Below are 16,889 nucleotides of genomic sequence, written 5' to 3'. Positions count from 1 at the left end.
AGCAGGCGGTGCCAATCATGCCCCATTATACGTTGACGTGGAGTAAGTGCCCGTTAGGGGCTGCTGTAATCACCGCCCTAATTTTCTGCTCCCGCTCGGTCCACGTCAGCGTTCTCGTCTCCAGCTGTCCTCGCTGTACTCATTAACCCAGCCGCCCTTGACATTTATTCCTTTTTTCTTTTTAACCCAATGTCACAAATTTTCTACCAGAGGAAACACTTTCGGCCTGTGGTTTGGTTTTTTTTGTTGTTGGTGGTGGTGGTTTTGGGTTTTGGGGTGTTTTGTTTTCTGTTTTGTTTTTGCATTGACTATTTCAGTTGTTTCTTTATGTATGATCTGAATTTCCATCTAAAACATCTCACTCTTGCGTCTCACCCACTGAGCTCTAGAATTCCGAATGAAGGACCTACACGTTACTGTGATATGTTGTGATAGTATTGGCCAATGGGAGGCACCAAGTTAAAAGTAGATCCAGAACTTCATTGACCGATCTGAAAGTCTGGCTTTAAAAGTACTAGAAATTTGTTTCTTCTTGATATTTTCGAAAATGCCTAAAAAACTGAAGTTATTAGTTACGTAGGATATTTTATACTTAGCGATGCTTGTTTCAGAGACGCTTAGTTTTAATGGGTCCCTACCCTGTTCTGACTTTCCTTTAGCTCTGCGGATGTCTGTTCTTGAGATGATAGTTCACATTAATGACATGATCTTCATCTTTCCCTGCATGCAGCAAGGTTCCAACGTCTGGAGTCTTATATCTGAAATGGAAGAAACGGGGAAAGGATATTTGCATTTTTACATCCCGATATAGCAAAAGACCAAACTCAGTCCCCAAAATACCCTCCTGCAGCCCATTCTTTATCCTCCACAATCTTTTTTTCTAAAGGCCCAATAATACTGTAATTTATTCTAAAATATACTCTATCCCCCACATTTTAGCATCTCTGAAATGAGAATGGGTCTTTTAATGAATGGCATGTCGCAATTGGCAGCATTTTTCCTAGTGTACACGAAATAAAGGGCTTTTTTTTTTCAAAGGTGAATTCTTAGATTGTATAAAACCCAGTACAAATTTCTAGCATTTATTAAAGGCTTATTCAGTCCCAATTATTAAGTGCTTCCCCTACCCCTCATTTTTATTCTCCACAAGAACCCTATGGCTAGGGAGGAACCATTCTCCGAGAGTCAGGGAGGGGTGAAGTGGCTAGTGAGTGGCAAAGCCCGGCTTTGAACACAGGTCTGTGGATGGAGCCCGGTCCTCACTGTTCCATCACACGCCTCTCCTCCACCCACGCCTGCCTAGAAGAGGATCATTTGGTTTGGTCTTCAGCGTTCTTTCCCCTGGGGAATTTTGCAAAGATAAAGTCATTTCTAATTGTAGAATACTAGTCATGCACAGTAAAACGGCTCACAAATTATTTCAATTTATTCAATAAACACTAATAGACTCTTTCTGCATAATATGGGGATAGAAAAATTACTAGGACACAGTCCTTGTCTCCAAGGGCTAAATCTAGTGGAAAAAGCAGACATCCCAGACCATAACTAGAGCAACGGGGTAAGTTCTAGAGCAAGATAAATACCAGGTGCCTCAGAAAAAGGGACCTCAGGTGGGAGGTACCTCAAGTGTAAGGCTGATCTTGAGCTGGACTCTAGGAGCTGAGAGAAGGCTTCCCTGAGGACATGACCTTGAAGCTGAGTGTCCAATCATGAGAATGTGCTCTGGGGCTTCACACAGTGCCAGATGATGAATGAATGAGTGACTCTACCTACCCATCTTTCACTATCCACAGTGACTTGAAAGAGACAGCCCATGACTTGGGGACACGAATGTGTAAGGAGTAGTCAATGAAAGACAGACCTTTGAGGGCACCTGAGAGGGAGAAGAAAGAGGCGAAGAGACCCCAGTAGTCATGGAAGCCAAGCGAAAGGGCTCCAAGGAGGAAGCGACTAGCAGTGCCAAAAGTTGCAATGAAGGAAAAATAAGGACTAAAAAGAGTCGTCAGATTTGTCACCTAGGAAGGCTTTGGTGCCCTCAGAAGAGCAATGGGTGTCACCAAGGGGCTCCCCTGCCTCTCTCGCGCAGGGACCTAAGGCCTAGGAGGGGCTGGCGGTACCTCTGTGCGGCCCGCATTCCCGCATGGGCCGCAGGGGCTGGACCCCTCCGAGCGCTGGGAAGGGGCTGGGAGCCCAGTCGCGCAGGCGCTGACCGTCATCCAAACAGCCCACGGAAGATCCACGTCGGAAAAGTGGGGGCGAGGGTGGCGGGGGTGCTGGGACACTGCCCCTCCCCGGGAGCTGCGCGAGGGCCTTCGGGGGTCTGGCCCTGTACTCAGGTCAGCAGCCCAGGTCCCGGCAGCCCTGCTCCAACGCGAGGAGCCGAGCTTGGACAAACATTTGCCAATTTCGTCGTGTCCTGGCCGCGACTTTAACTACTAATATTAGTTATTGGGACTTCAAGTGACTGTGTACCAGGCCTCGGGGCTTCAGGTCCAGCCCTCTTTCCTTGGTGCCAGAGTTCAGTCCATAATCTTCCTCACCTGCAGTTTCCATGGAGAAATGCAGCCCGCAGGTATGTACTGGGCCAGGTGTACTAAGGAAATATATTCATCTTTTTCCGCACTCTGGTTTTCCCAGCAAATCTTTCTGCCTTGAAGACGCTGGCGAAAATGAAATTTCCTTTTACGAATTTACAAACATGCTCTCAGCACTATTTGTAAATTTGATGGGCAAAGTGCCTGCTTATTTTCTAGCACATGTATTTAGTATTATTATTTTATCCCTCCTCCCTGCATTTATTGAGCGCTATTGAATGAGACCTTGCACGTTAGTAAGAGATAAGACAGTGAATGCACCAAACAGTCTTCCATGAGTGGGCAGAAGGGGCTTGCAGCTCAGCCGGGAGGTGGAGAGAGACAACAACTGGCTTTTAGGGAGAAACGTTGTTGATTTCAAATGTTTGAGCTCTGATTTAAGTCAGAACAAAAAGCTACACAGAATCAATGAAAGCGGGTCTTCTCTCCGGCTCTCTAACAATTGGTTGAAAGTCACCTACTTCAAAAATAATTCACAGCCTCGTCACCTTTTAAGCCAGTGCTACTCAAACGGCAGTCCAGGGACCGGTTCCTGTTTCATTTTGCAAATTGTTTGTGACCAAGTCTGCAATGAGATAGGTACAGAAACAGAGTAAGCATTTAGAGGTTTTATGGCGATTGTCATAATACTTTTATGTTGATCAAACCAAAAAAAAAATTTTGAGCTTTTATATGTCTTTGGAGGGTTTTTATAATTGAATTTTTCTAGTAGTTTATCTTATTATATCTGTCCTTTCCCACAGGTGTTCTGAGCCACTAAGGGGGCCTCGAAGGCACTCGGCTCAAAAGCACAGGCAGTTAAATGCGACAGTCCCCGGGAGACCCAGAGACACTTTCGACAAGTCGGAAGGGAGCATGGAGCCACCCTGCAGACTCTCAGGTTTGACACGGAATTCTCGGCCACATCCTCCGCAGCTTTCCAGATTCCTCCGTAAGGAAGCACAGATGAGGAGGCTTTGAAATTAAAGTTCACTCCCTTCAAAATTAGGTTTATCCAGAGCAGAAGCTTCTACAACATGTGAGCTGGCCACATGAAGGCACAGAGAGTCGAGTGTGACCAATGGTGCCTTCAGAGCCATGTGTCACGTCTGCTTCTTCTAACTTTAAGCAGGTAGAAGAGTCCTGAGCTGAGAGTCACAAAGCCCATGGCATAAACTGCCACGTGGCCACGATGGGATTGCTAGTTAGATAAAAGCAGGGGTATTTGGGGTAGAAAACCAGCCCTCAAAGTCACCACATTTATCTTACGTTTACTCCCATAGCAACTAAGAAAGGTGAGACTTTTCCCAGGGAGAGGCCATAACGTCCCCAAGTGGGCGGCTTCTGGGGACGTGGTCATTGAGCCAGCCCATCAGCAGTCATGGGCAGTTGAAACTTATGTGTCCTTAGTGGACATCACCAAGTTCCCATTATTTGTTCGTAGCTGTACTCATATGTCTTTCGTTGGTGTCTTCCATTAAACCAAATGAGCTGGATTTTTGCAAGCAGAAAAAACATCTTCCTATTTTCTTTTTTTGCAGTTTTCCCCACACGACTATTACATTCTGTACCCAGTGGGTTCTGAGTAAATGTTGACTAACCCATTAATAAAATGATGTAAATCAAACAGCAGGTTCCTCTTTTTTTCACTTTCAAAGTGCTCTGATTTTTCCATGCTGGTGTACTGTTTTATTCAAAGCTCCATGAATTTGATTTAAAATGTTGGAAATTAAAGAACATAAAAAGAAAATCAATACGAAACTTTGCTAGTTTGGATCGCACGTGCTCAGAGATCACGCCCACCCACAGAATTCAGCAAATACATCTAATTCGCTTGGGCAAAATCCATCCACTCACCCATTTGAAGAAGCCTCAACTGATGAGATTTCTTGAAGGGAAGTAAGAAACTGAGACCAAAGCATTGTCCATTTACATCGCCTCTTCTCATCTCTTCTTGAATTCTCTGAAAATTATGCAGAAAGGCTGAGATGTTTATTGAGGGAGTGAAACTCAGCCTCACCATCCCGTGAGCCCAGCTATGAGGGGGCCTAGCGGGAGGGAGGGAGCCAGCGAGGGCTTCGCCCAGGCTGTGGGAGCCAACCTCAGGCCACCAGCCACCACAGTAGACAAAAGCTCCATTTTGTGGAGAATTGGCAGCACCTAGGACATAGAAATTTCATTCCATTCCTCCCTCATCATCCCTTTGTTTCCTTCTCTCCCATGTTCAGCCACCCCACTCGCATCTTTTCTTAGCCAAACTCACTTCCCTTCTCGTAGACAAAAGAGGGGAACTTGTTTGGCCGGAGGTGGGGAGTGGCCCACGTTACGTTTTCAATGGAAGGCTCCATTTTCAATGTTACCCCATTGCCTCTGTGACAACTTTGAAATCTCACCCTTGGAGCCAACCGTGGCTTTGAGAAAGACCCAAAACTCTTCAAATATAGTAAGGCTCAACTTCCCCAAGTAAGACTGCATTGACACTACCTAAACCCTTTGAGAATTACAAGTCGTGTTTTAGAATCTTGTTACGACCTGTTCCAGAAAAGAAGTACTTGATGATACTACTGTTGTGTCCTTTGGTAACGTTAGTGTCCATAGAATAAGTGAGCACAAGCCGTAACAGAGAAGGTAAAGAGGGGAAAGGGAGCCACGCAAAATAGGACCCGATAAATAGAGGCTCCAGTCTCCAGAAACTCGCTCTTTTTCAAATGACCCTGTGAAAGCTGAGAGTTAGGCTGCAGGGCAAGAAAAAGAAAGAAAGAAAGGAAAGGAAAATTAAAAGGACTTTGCCTGTTTCTATTTCCTTTGTTTGGTTTTCCGAGGAATACGTTTGGTAGCATAATTTTGGTATATTTGCTATCGAGAGAAGTTCATAGAATAGTTCCTTCACTGGTGTGCGGGATTTGATTCAACAATTCATCCTGAAGTCAGAACTTCATTACCTCTGGTGGAGTCACCTAGGCTATATTGAGACATTTTCTAGGATATTAGAAAAAGGATTGATTAAAAAATAATAAGAAGAAGGAGAAGAAACAGAAAGTGAAAAGAACAGAGAGAAAGAGCTAGAAAAAAAATTAAGAGCCAACGCTGAGAGGGAACAAATCATTTAATTCCTGTTAATGCGAGGCCCAGTGACATTTTTCTCATTCACAGGTGTTGGCAGGTGCAGAGGATGTCCAGGAGAAATCCAGGATGCTACCCTAAGTCTTTTGCAAACTTCACCCCCTAAAACAACCGAACTCCTAGCTCTCTGACCATCTGCAGCAGAAAGCGGAGAGCAAAGGCAGTCCAACAGCCGATTCCACAACAGGCCTAGACCGCACCTGAGTGTGAACCTTGACTCGGCCTCAGGAGCAGACAGCTGTCTCCTTTCTTGGACAAGGCTGTAGCTCCCTAACATCTTAGGAGCTTCTGCACCCACCTCCTTCACAGCTAGGGATTTGGAAGCAGATTTCAAGTGGTAGAGGATGTAACAAGAGTCTAAAAAACCATCTTGTCCTTATTTCCAAATGGCAGTCGTCCGTGTGGATGCGATCGTCTTGGGGAGACGGAGGCTCACTGTATTTGGAGTCGTTGCTTTTCCTCAAAGGCGGCGTGGGGCTTCACTCACTCAGTTCGTAGGGGTGGTCGCAGAGGGGCGAGGTAATGAGTAAATGTGAAACCCACCTCAAAGTCTGTTGTGCTCCACTCCCTGACCCCAACCAAAGATACACACACACACACACACACACACACACGCACGCACGCACACACACACACACACACCCCAGGGCGCAACAATCCCCCCAGGCAAACCAGCCCCAGCCTGACCTAAAGTGCCAGTGCCCTTCACGACCGCACCCCGGCCGACCCCAAGGCAGGGCCGAGGAAGCCAGGAGTCCCTCCAGCGCCCTCTGTGTTCGGAGGTTGCTTAGAACCTAGGTTTGACCCACAAGGCCCACAAATTGAGCTCTCTCAGAGTACGAAAGTGTGTTAGCACTCGTTCGTTCTTTCACGGATGATCGCGACCCAGACGGCGTAGCAACGAGGCCTGCGTGCGCGCTCTCGCGCCCTCCCTTCCCCAAGTCGCGCGTGCCTCTGCTCCCGCCTGTCACGTGGCCCTCCGGCCTCTGCTCCCCCCTGTCACGTGGCCCTCAGGCCTCTGCTGCCGCCTGTCACGTGGCCCTCAGGCCTCTGCTGCCGCCTGTCACGTGGCCCTCAGGCCGCTGCTGCCGCCTGTCACGTGGCCCTCAGGCCTCTGCTGCCGCCTGTCACGTGGCCCTCCGGCCTCTGCTCCCGCCTGTCACGTGGCCCTCAGGCTTAAGGGCCGATGACTTCGGTGAAACGGGGGTCCATTCTCAGAGTATTTGTAAACTAAAGTGACCTTTGGGGACAAAAGTCCTGTTCATAAAGCAGATTTTTGTACAAATAGGCCGAGAGCATTTCCGGTCACAGCGCTGAGCCAGAAGCACCGGGGGTGGCAACAAGGAAAGTCAGCGCGGAGCTTGGAGGAGTGGAAGCAATGGCAGCCGTGTCTTGAATGATGTTTCCAATGGAAGGGAGGACTGTCCTCCCAGCCTGGGCTGGGTGGGTGGGGAGCCAGGTCAATGAGGAGGGCAAGAAAGCCGTGGAAGGTTCGATGGAGAGGGAATTTGTCACCTGCAAGCCACTGACGTGTCCTGTATTTTGTCTTTCTAATCCTTGAGGAAGTGAGCGTGGAATGCATACTTACAGCTCATTCATTGACTCAACAAGAAAATTATCAGGTGTCTTCTTCGCATTATGAACTATTCTAAGCATTAGGAATGTACATCAGTGAACAACAACAACAAAAAACCTCATAGGAATTAATACGAAAATAACCTAGTACCAAAATGGGCAAGATACTTCACAAAAATGTTATCCAAATGACCAATTAATATGTATTAAAGTGCTTTATCTCCTTAATCATCAGAGAAATGCAAATTAAAATGTCAGTGTTACACGATTGCGATCTCACCAGCATGGCTGAAATGAAAAGACGGACAACAGAAAGGTAGGACAGGGCGCCGGCAACCGGAACTGCCGTGAACCCCAACCGGAACTGCCGTGAACCCCAACCGGAACCGCTGTGAACCCCAGGGCAGGGGCGAAATTGGCACAGCCACTGTGGAACGGTCCAGCATTATCCGTTAAAGCTGAAGAAATGCATGCCCTGTGGCCCCGCAATTCCGCTCCAAAAGAAATGCATGCACAGAAGACGGGTGCAAGAATGTCCACAGCAGCAGCAGCAAAAAGCTGGAGACGGCCCAAACGCCCAGCAACCATACAGCGGAGAACCAGACGGTGGGACACTCATACTTTTGAGTGCCGTACAGGAATGGAGGGAAATAAACTACTGCTATGCTCAGCGGAAGAGAGGAACTTGAGAAACATGACGTTGAGCAAAGAAACCAGACACAGAAGCATATATATAACGTGTGATTAAATTTATGGTATAAAGTGAGAAAGGGGCATGGAAATTGAGAGTATGTGAGAGGGACCGATTACAATATCTGACCATGGAATGTCTCTTGGGGAAGAGGAGAAGGGTCTGCAGGCAGTGAGGACAGGGGAGGGGCTGGGGCAGGGTCACCAGGAAAAGTGAGCTGGAGAGACAAGAGGTCTTGCTCAGAGATCGGGGTGCCCCAGCTGGAGATTACGGAGGGGTTGCATTGATTGGTGGCGACAGGGTCCACAGAATGACCACTGAGGTTAGTGACTGAGGTTGGGAAATGACAAGGGGAAGTCAAGGCACTGAGACATCTGGGTATGGAATTATCAACGTGTGCATTAAAATCACCTAGAATTCAGACAGGATTGGTGTTGGAGAGACTTAGAGTGAGCTGGAAACTACAACTGTCAAGTTATGAAGGGTGCGTCGCTGGGGTCAGTGACGATGCACCAGTAAGGTGTTGTACATGGTGGATAATATAATCTGGTGACATTGGATAAAAGCTGGGTGAATTTAGGGAGGAGGGAGGAGAATGGGCTGGAAGCATCAAAGAGGAGGAAGGAGGATCCCCCCAGGCCCAGTGGTCGCAGGGTGAGGGGATTAGGAAGAGGACTGTAGGGGAAGCAGTGACCTCGGGGGAGATGCACGTTGGCCTCAGAGCAGGAAGCTGAGACCATTCAGAAATGAGGCAGAGGGCGCAGGGGCTTTGCTCATGACCAAGGGCCAGACGGAGGGGTTTCAGGGTTTGGGGGAGATGGGAGACGTGAACAGAATAGGGAGGTGTGATGCCACAGGGAGATTAGGAGGCAGGAGAGGAGGAGTGACTCGGGGTCTGGGGGCCCCACGAAGTGACTGAACAGAGCTGAAAGCACAATTAGATTAGCACTGATGGACTCTAAAGAGGTATCGGTGGCGAGGCTGCCAGTGGTTTCTTATTAGCAGTTAAATTAACTTCTGTTGAGTTTGTTGTTTTTCTTCATGTTTGTTTTCTTCATGTGCTTTCAAATTTTGTTTGCAGCCTTTGCTCTGTTTGTTTTGTCGTGGGGTGTGTGTGTGTGTGTGTGTGTGTGTGTGTGTGTGTCTGTGTGCACGCACGCGCCCACGCATGCTTTGCCTTGTCCTTTCTTTCAGAGCTCACTCCCCTATGCCGGTTTTGCTGCCTGTGTCAAGGATCCTAGAACCCTCTAGCCCAGACCAGGCGTCTCCCCATTTGAGAGAGATGAGGAGAGACTGAAGCAGCACCGGGCAGCTTCCAGATGGTTCTGCCCTTGCTGTTCTCTGCTGCATCCTGCCAGTGTGAATGTCCCTTTGCACCAGCTGGAACCCCGCGCGGTCATCCAGCTTTTTTAGATTCCTTTTGCACTTGGGGAAGCCCATCTCTGCCCATGAGGATAGAAAGCTGGATCAAAAATTTAAAGGTAAAAAGAGGATCTAATTAAAAAAAAATAATCGTAGTTGGGGAACATCTTTAGAAAAAAAATTTTTTTAATCAAAAAATAAATGATTGTATAATGAATTAAGAACTCTTACAAATCAATTTTAAATTGAGATATAATTGACACAACTATATTAGTTTCAGATGTAAGGCATAATGATTGGATATTTGTGTTTGCTGTGAAATAATCACAAGTCTAGCTAACGTCCATCACAATATATAGTCATAAGGTTTTTTCCCTTGGAATAAGGACTTTTAACGTTTCCCCTCTTAACTAACCTTTGAAAGAGATTAACTACAGTCACCCTGCTGTACATTATACCCCAGGATTATTCTGTAACTAGAAGTTTAGACTTTTTGATCATCTTCACCCATTTTGCCCACCCGCACCCCCTTTCCTGGCAACCACCAGTCTGTTCTCTGTATCTATTTACTCGTGTTTTTTTTTTTTAATATATATATATTCTACATATAAGTGAGATCATATGGTATTTGTTTTTCTCTGACATTTTACTTAGCATAATGCTAATGCAAATGGCAAATTTTCCTTCTTTTTTATGGCTGAATAATATTCCTGTGTGTGTGTCTCACATTTTCTTTATCCATTCACCCATTAATGGCACTTAGGTTGCTTCCATGTCTTGGCTATTGTAAATAATGCTGCAGTGAACATGGAGGTACGTATATATTTTCAAGTTAGTGTTTTCATTTCCTTACAAATCAATTTTTAAATGACCAACACCCCTCCCCCCCAAAATTAACAATAAATGTAGTTCACAGGAAAAAATACAAATATGTGTTTTAACTATATAAGGAATCTAAAAATGTCACTATCAGAGAAAGGCAAATTAGAGCTATCATAAATACTATTTTCACTTGTCTATCCCACAAAATAAGTTGTCAGCTACTCTTTGCATGGTGCTGACCTATCACAAAAGCGGATGGGTCAGGGAAATGCTTAATATATTTTTGGTGCGTTTCGTGTCCCTATGCATTTAAACATACGGTTCCTTCTGCATGGAATATCCTTCGGCCCTGTGTCATGTAGGTTTACATCTAACTCCAATTCATCCTTCAAGGCTCGGCCCAGCTCACTTCTCTAGAAAGCTTTCCTTATTTATCATCACAACCACCAAAGTCTGATTCATCTCTCTCTCTTCTGGCTTTCTGTATAATTGAAAAAAAAAAAAAAATTGATCATATTTTTGTCTCCTTGATTTACTTGTTCTTTTTCCCAACTACTGTGTGAGAACACCAAGTCTAATTTGATTTTGCGTTCCCAAGGCCTACCTCACTGGAAGCATTCAAAGATTCTTTGTTGGACATATGAATGAAGAACTTGTTACTTCACTTGAAGACTATACGTAGCTGGTTTAGCGACGCCGGGTTATGTGCTAAGCGCTGTCCACTGGGAGGCGGTGTTGTGCAGTGAAAAGCTCTCAACTTTGCAAGACAGAAAGCCAGAGCTTGCAGTAAATTCCACCACCTTCTACCTGCCTGTCGTTGGGATACGTGCGGTCCTGTCAAGACACCAGCCAAACAGAAAGAACAACAACAAAAAGAATTTTCCTGCAGGATTTTCATAAGGATTAAGGATAACTTAGGTAGATTGAAATAAAATAGCCAGCAGACGGTAGGTGTAGCTATGGCCAGGTAGCTCTTGACTGCTTGCTTACATAATAAGAAGCACAGTTTCAGGGAAAGACCTGGTTCTTCACAGCCAGGCTGCAAATGGCCCTCACTCTTAGAGCTCTCAGCCCACTCCCTACTTTCCGCAGATGGCTCAGGGTGGATGCCTGGGGTTGGCAGTTTTGGGGGCTCCTTGGGGCTGGCTTAGGCAAGTCAGGGGCTTGAAGGACTATTATTGCCAGCCCTGGTTCAGCTGCATGTGCAGTAAATAGATTTTTGTGTACTGGCCTGGGAAACAAGCCACCATCTATAATTCTGTTTCTATGGGGAAAAGCTTTCTGTGTCCCAAACAACCAACTTACTAATGAATGCCTGGAACACAACTCATTTGTCGGTGGGGACCGGCTGACTGGGTGTACACGGGTCGGCCAGCGGCCCAAGCCACTGCACAGCGTTGATCTAATTATAATGAATTCGCTACGGTGACTAATCTAGCTGTGGTCTCCACAATTGAAGAGGAATTTTGAAAAATTGCAGAGAGTTCTACAAAGAACCACAAAGATGATTAAAGGACGGAAGGAAAATCTTGTCTGGCCTCTCCAGTTTGAAGAGAATCGTAGGAACTGCCCATGTGATAATCGCTCTCAAATGAAAAAAAAGATTTGACTCTGTACTGTGGCAAGTGCGTTTATTGCTAATTGACTGTGACTTCATAGAGAAGGGACCCAATGCTTGTCGTGCACCCAGATCCGGGTATCGGACACTTTGCAAGCCTTTTACAGACAACATTTAGATTTGTCCTCGGCCACCCTTGCCAGATAGACACCATTATGTCTGTTTTACAGATGAGGAAATTGAGATTCAGGGAGATTAATTTGTCGAAAATCTTATAGCTAATAACACAGAACAGAGATTCAAATCCAGGCCAGATTAATTTCAAATCCCTTCTAACCAATTTTCGACACTGCAGTGGAGTCATCTTTCTGCAGCGCGAGCGTGACGTGCTCCTGGCAGGCAGCCCGAGCTTTCTAACAGCCGAGGGGACCCAAGCGCCCCGGGTCCTGCCTGCTCTCACCTGTTCCCCTCGCCAGCCCCATTTTATACTCAGATAGCTCCCCATTTCTCTTTCTCTGTGTGTCTCCAAACTCTGACCCTTGACCCAGGCAGCCCCCCACCCCCACCCCACTTTCTGGCCTCTCCTCTGCTGTTGGCAGATTTCCCTCCACTTGACCTGTGGAGGATCGCAGCTTGCACGTGCCTCCCTGGGCCTCCGAGTACGCGCTCAGCGGCTCTCGCCCTGGGCTCACAGCGTGTCACATGTCCCACAGAACAGCATCTATCACACCGAACTGTAACCGCATGTTGACTTAGCCTAGACACCCTCAATACGCACACACTTAACGCACGCACAAGTATCTCACTCAGTAATTACTTGTTACATAAGTGTCGAATGATCATTTCTCAAGCTATTTTTACAAACAATAAGTTAAAATATTGACATGTGCAAAACATTTACCTTTTTTAAAAAGAGGATTTGAGGTTATCCTGATCACAACACAGCTCCCCCTCATTTCCTGGTATGTTTTCTTGAGAGGAAGGAAAGGAACACAGCTGCCAGGAGGATGCTGGGAGTTGTGCACACTGTCAGCGTGCCCATGGGAGTGTCCCCCAGTGGACATCATCCATCATCCAGGTCATGGCAGAAAAGAGACTGAGAACCTTCCATCCCTGGGCTTCAGGAAGGACCCAGCGAAGCCATTCCATTTTTAAAAACACTGATCTTTGTTAAGTCCTCCAGGGAGAAATCTCCAACCCTACGGTGTCAAACAACCCTTGGGGAAAGGAAATTCTTCCTTTCGTTTAACTTTAATAAGCCCATTCTTTTTGTGCTCTTGGCAACAGAGAAAAAGCGGCCATCATCCTCCATGCAGCAACTCTTCTGAAGTTTGTGTCCAATGCTGATGCTTCTTAAATCACCCCGGAGCTTTTCCCTGCTAGGGTGAATAATCCCAGGTCCTTTAGCCCTTCCTTGCTGCTCACTGAGTGACTATTGGCTTTTGCTCTGAATTCTCTCCACATTCTCTCAATGCCATTGAACTACGGAGAGCAGAGCCGGCCACAGCTCTCTGCTACAACTCCGATCAGGGCAGAGCAGCGTAGCAATGACCTCATGATACAGACATGCTTTTCGTTTGCCACAGTTCTCTGCTTGCATTTTTTTTTTTAATCAACGGAACCGCAGGGTTGTGGCAATTCCTCCCGGTCAACTGGCTATCCACTAAAGCTATACTTTCAATTTTGCAGCCAACTGCCTTTGAGTGGTTGGCACCGTGCCTTTGAATATGCTCACTTTTCAACTCCAAGTGCATAACCCTGAGTGTTTCTCTGCTGAGCTCCACCCAGCCCGCGTCCTATTATTCCAGTTGACCAGAATCGCCTTCTACGACTGCTCGGGCCTGCAGAGATCTTTCCCTCTCGTGACGCCTCGGGGTTTATGTTATTAAATGCCTGTTTCCTGTGCCTGTTTTCTACTGATGGAAGCATTAGTCAGATTAAGCTAAATTGTGCTGCTGTCAACAAATCGCACCCAAAGCCCAGTGGCTTAAAACAATTGTTTCGGGTTTTCTTATTCACACTACATTTTCCACGCTAGTCGGCGGAAGGGCTCTGATCAGGACAGTCACTCCTTGGTCCTGGTTGGCAGAAGTTCTACCATCTCGTAACACTGCCATCTCCAGCTTCACGGTTCATCGGAGCAGCGGCACAAAGCATGGAGGACGGAGAAGCTTCACATGTTTATTCTGCTAGAAATGACACCCATTGCTTCTGCTGATGTGTCTTTGCTTAAAGCAAATCATGGGATTGTGACTAATTCCAAGGGGGTATGTGCTCTGAAGGGGAGACGAACCCGAGAAACCTCTTGGTATTTGTTCGTAGGGTGTCCCACAGCCAAGGACATGTCGATTTTCCTAAACACTGTGATCTCGGCTTTTATTTTGCATCATCTTATAAATTCTCATAAGAAGATCTATAGATTCGAGGCCTGTTTTTCTCCCACTGATCATCCCCCACTAAAATAGAAGCATTTTTCTCTTCCATGGTCCAGATTATACAAAACGTTAGGTGAAAGACCCACCTTATTTTTCTAAGTCGCCGACAATACATTTTCTCTCTACAGATGAGGGTATCTTACGAGACAGAATTGTTAGAAAACCAGTGGCGTGAGCTCGTGAAAGACACCTCTCTCTCTCAGTCCACCAGAGCCGCTGCTCAGCCAGCTGTGTTATAACGGATCGCATGTTACACCCAGAATGAAGCACAGACCATCCCCAGTGGTTTTCAAAGCTAAATAAGATAAAGGGATCTGGTGACCTCAGGCACTGAGGAAGAGAAAGGACAGTGGATTGGGAATCTGAGCCTCACTCAACCTCTAGGGAACTCTGTGACCTTGAGAAAGTCATTCCCCCCCCCACCCCCAACCCCATCCCCACCCCTGGACCTCAGGCTCCAGCTCAGTCTTAAAATAGGGTGGGGCGAGCTTTGTGGTTCCCGCTCTAGCTGCTTATGGGAATCCCCTGGAGAGCTTTTTAGAAACAGATTCTTAGGCCTCACCCAGACCTTATAAACCATGGAGGGCGGGGTGGAATCTATTCATAGTTGAGGAGATAATCTCTGATGGTATCCTCACATGTGGACTACCCCACAACTCTGTCCCTGACCTTGTCTTCTCAGACTTCGCTCGCTTCAGTCGCCATCCATATTTCCAGAACTCGGTATCTTCAGTCCAAACCTAAGAAACACAAAACCGAATTCGTCATTTCATTCAGCTCTAAACTGCTCTATAAATAGACATACGTTTTACAGGTGAATGGTACAACCATCCATCCAATCAATTAAGCTGGAGAAATTTGGACTCATTTAGATTCTTCCCTCTCCCTACCCAGTTAATGTCTCAGTCGTGAGCATCTCTCCCCTTTATGCCCAGAGTCACTGCCCTAGCTCAGGCCTTGATCATCTTGCATGAGCCTCTTTCTAAATTTCCCTGATGTGAATCTCACTGATTCTTCCTCCTATCCCGTCCATACCTCTTAGCTCCAGAGTGATCCTTTTCAACATAAAATAGCTGCTAAAAAATCTTCAAGGATTTTTCTGTTGCCACTAGTTTAAAATCTAAATTCCCTTGCATGACATTCAAGGTCCGTCAGGACGTTATCCACCATCTTCGGGGCCATGGGCTGTGTCTTCTCTGCTCACAGCACACCTTACAGCAATGCTCAGCCTCTCATGGTCCCTCAACTTCTCCACGTCTTGGCACATGTTGTTCTCTAGTGGAAACGTTCTTCCTACACCTATTTTCTGAATTATGGTCTGCCCACTGCCGGCTTTGGGAAACCTTCAGAGGCTCCCCCTTGATGGACTGGCAAAGTATATCTCCTTTGCTTCCACTGTCCTCTGTTCCCACTTCCATTATAGAATTTATCTGATTGGGTTCTGATAGCTTCTCCACATATTAGGAATTCCCTTGCATGACATTCAAGGTCCGTCAGGACATTATCCAGCATCTTCGGGATCTTAAAGCACCTATTTTCTGAATTATGGTCTGCCCACTGCCAGCTTTGGGAAACCTTCAGAGGCTCCCCCTTGACGGACTGGCAAAGTATATCTTCTCTGCTTCCACTGTCCTCTGTTGCCACTTCCATTATAGAATTTATCTGATTAGATTCTAATAGCTTCTCCACATATTAAGGCCTGGGCATTGCGATACCTAACACGAAGCACAAATATGTGAAGAACATATGAGTGAACGAATGGATGAATGACCCTGTCCACTCGAATCATCCTACGAGTCTATGAATGCTTCAGTACAAAGCATGAGTGTAATATTAAATTCCGTGATTACGTTAACGCCTGATTGATGATTTGCAGCAAGGCAGGAACGAGCAGAGGTTCGAGGAGGAGAGGAGGAAGCTGGGAGAGGGCAGCCCAGATGGGGAAGCGGAAGACTGACAAAATCACGGTGCACAGCACAGAAAAACAACGTCCCGGCCCCAGCTCTGCCCAGTGCAGCCCTCGATGCTTAAGTTGTTTTACGAGATCAAATTAGAAGTGAGGGGGCTAGAAAATTAAGATCAACTTGATGGAGAGGCACTGAATAGTGTGATTTCACAGAAGAACCGCTCGAGTTCTTAAAGTAAATTATTTTCACTTCCAGCTGCTTTTCTCTGACTCTCTCCTCAAGTAGTGACATCTGCTAGGCCTAAAAAGGCTGAAACTATCCTTAGAAAAACTAGAAGATGCAGAATTTCCAAAGGAAGAAGTCTCCCCACAGGCTCTTCCCTGGAGGAAAGCTTCACTGACAGGCTCCTTACTGCTCCTGCAATGACCAGGGCTCACACAGGTGACTTCTGTGGCCAAGGCCATCACCGCTGTGAAAAAGGTCCCTCTTTTCATACATTTCTTATTTAAACAAACCTTAGTGGACTGTTTGGTGCCAGATTCTTAGAACCAGTGGTACAATGAATTTTTTTTTTTTTTTTTCTGGAATGTTTATGCTGCCCGGCCTGCAGAATTTAACTTAACAAAGAACGTTTAGTGTAAGGTAGCAATGTGAATGAATAGTTTTTTTGTGTGCTTACTAAAAATGGGAGCTCCAAAGAAAAATCAAAAACCCATTAGAAATAATTCTGCTTTACCCGATGATGGTCAGAAATCATGCAGGGAAAAGGGAGGAAATTATAAAAGACCTTATTCTAAAGAAGCAACAGCATCAAATGTCAGTCAAAGTTAAATGAAAACCAGC

At 46.2% G+C, this 16,889-nt stretch overlaps 1 long non-coding RNA gene across 1 annotated transcript; it reads right to left on the bottom strand.

Annotated features, from left to right (window-relative positions):
• Nucleotides 1-6: 6 nt before the first annotated feature.
• On the bottom strand, nucleotides 7-13,226 carry LOC107196548. Its single transcript, XR_001517978.2, has 4 exons — nucleotides 12,606-13,226; nucleotides 4,431-4,536; nucleotides 3,083-3,159; nucleotides 7-758 (listed from the first exon to the last, which is right to left on the bottom strand). It is a non-coding gene; the product is annotated as an uncharacterized LOC107196548 (long non-coding RNA).
• Between the last annotated feature and the right edge of the window lie 3,663 nt (nucleotides 13,227-16,889).

Source organism: Pteropus alecto, unplaced genomic scaffold, assembly GCF_000325575.1.
Source record: "Pteropus alecto unplaced genomic scaffold, ASM32557v1 scaffold87, whole genome shotgun sequence".
In the NCBI taxonomy this organism is placed as follows: Eukaryota; Metazoa; Chordata; class Mammalia; order Chiroptera; family Pteropodidae; genus Pteropus; species Pteropus alecto.
The sequence above is the reverse complement of the archived record's forward strand: the minus strand, read 5'-3'. Positions and strand labels throughout refer to the sequence as shown.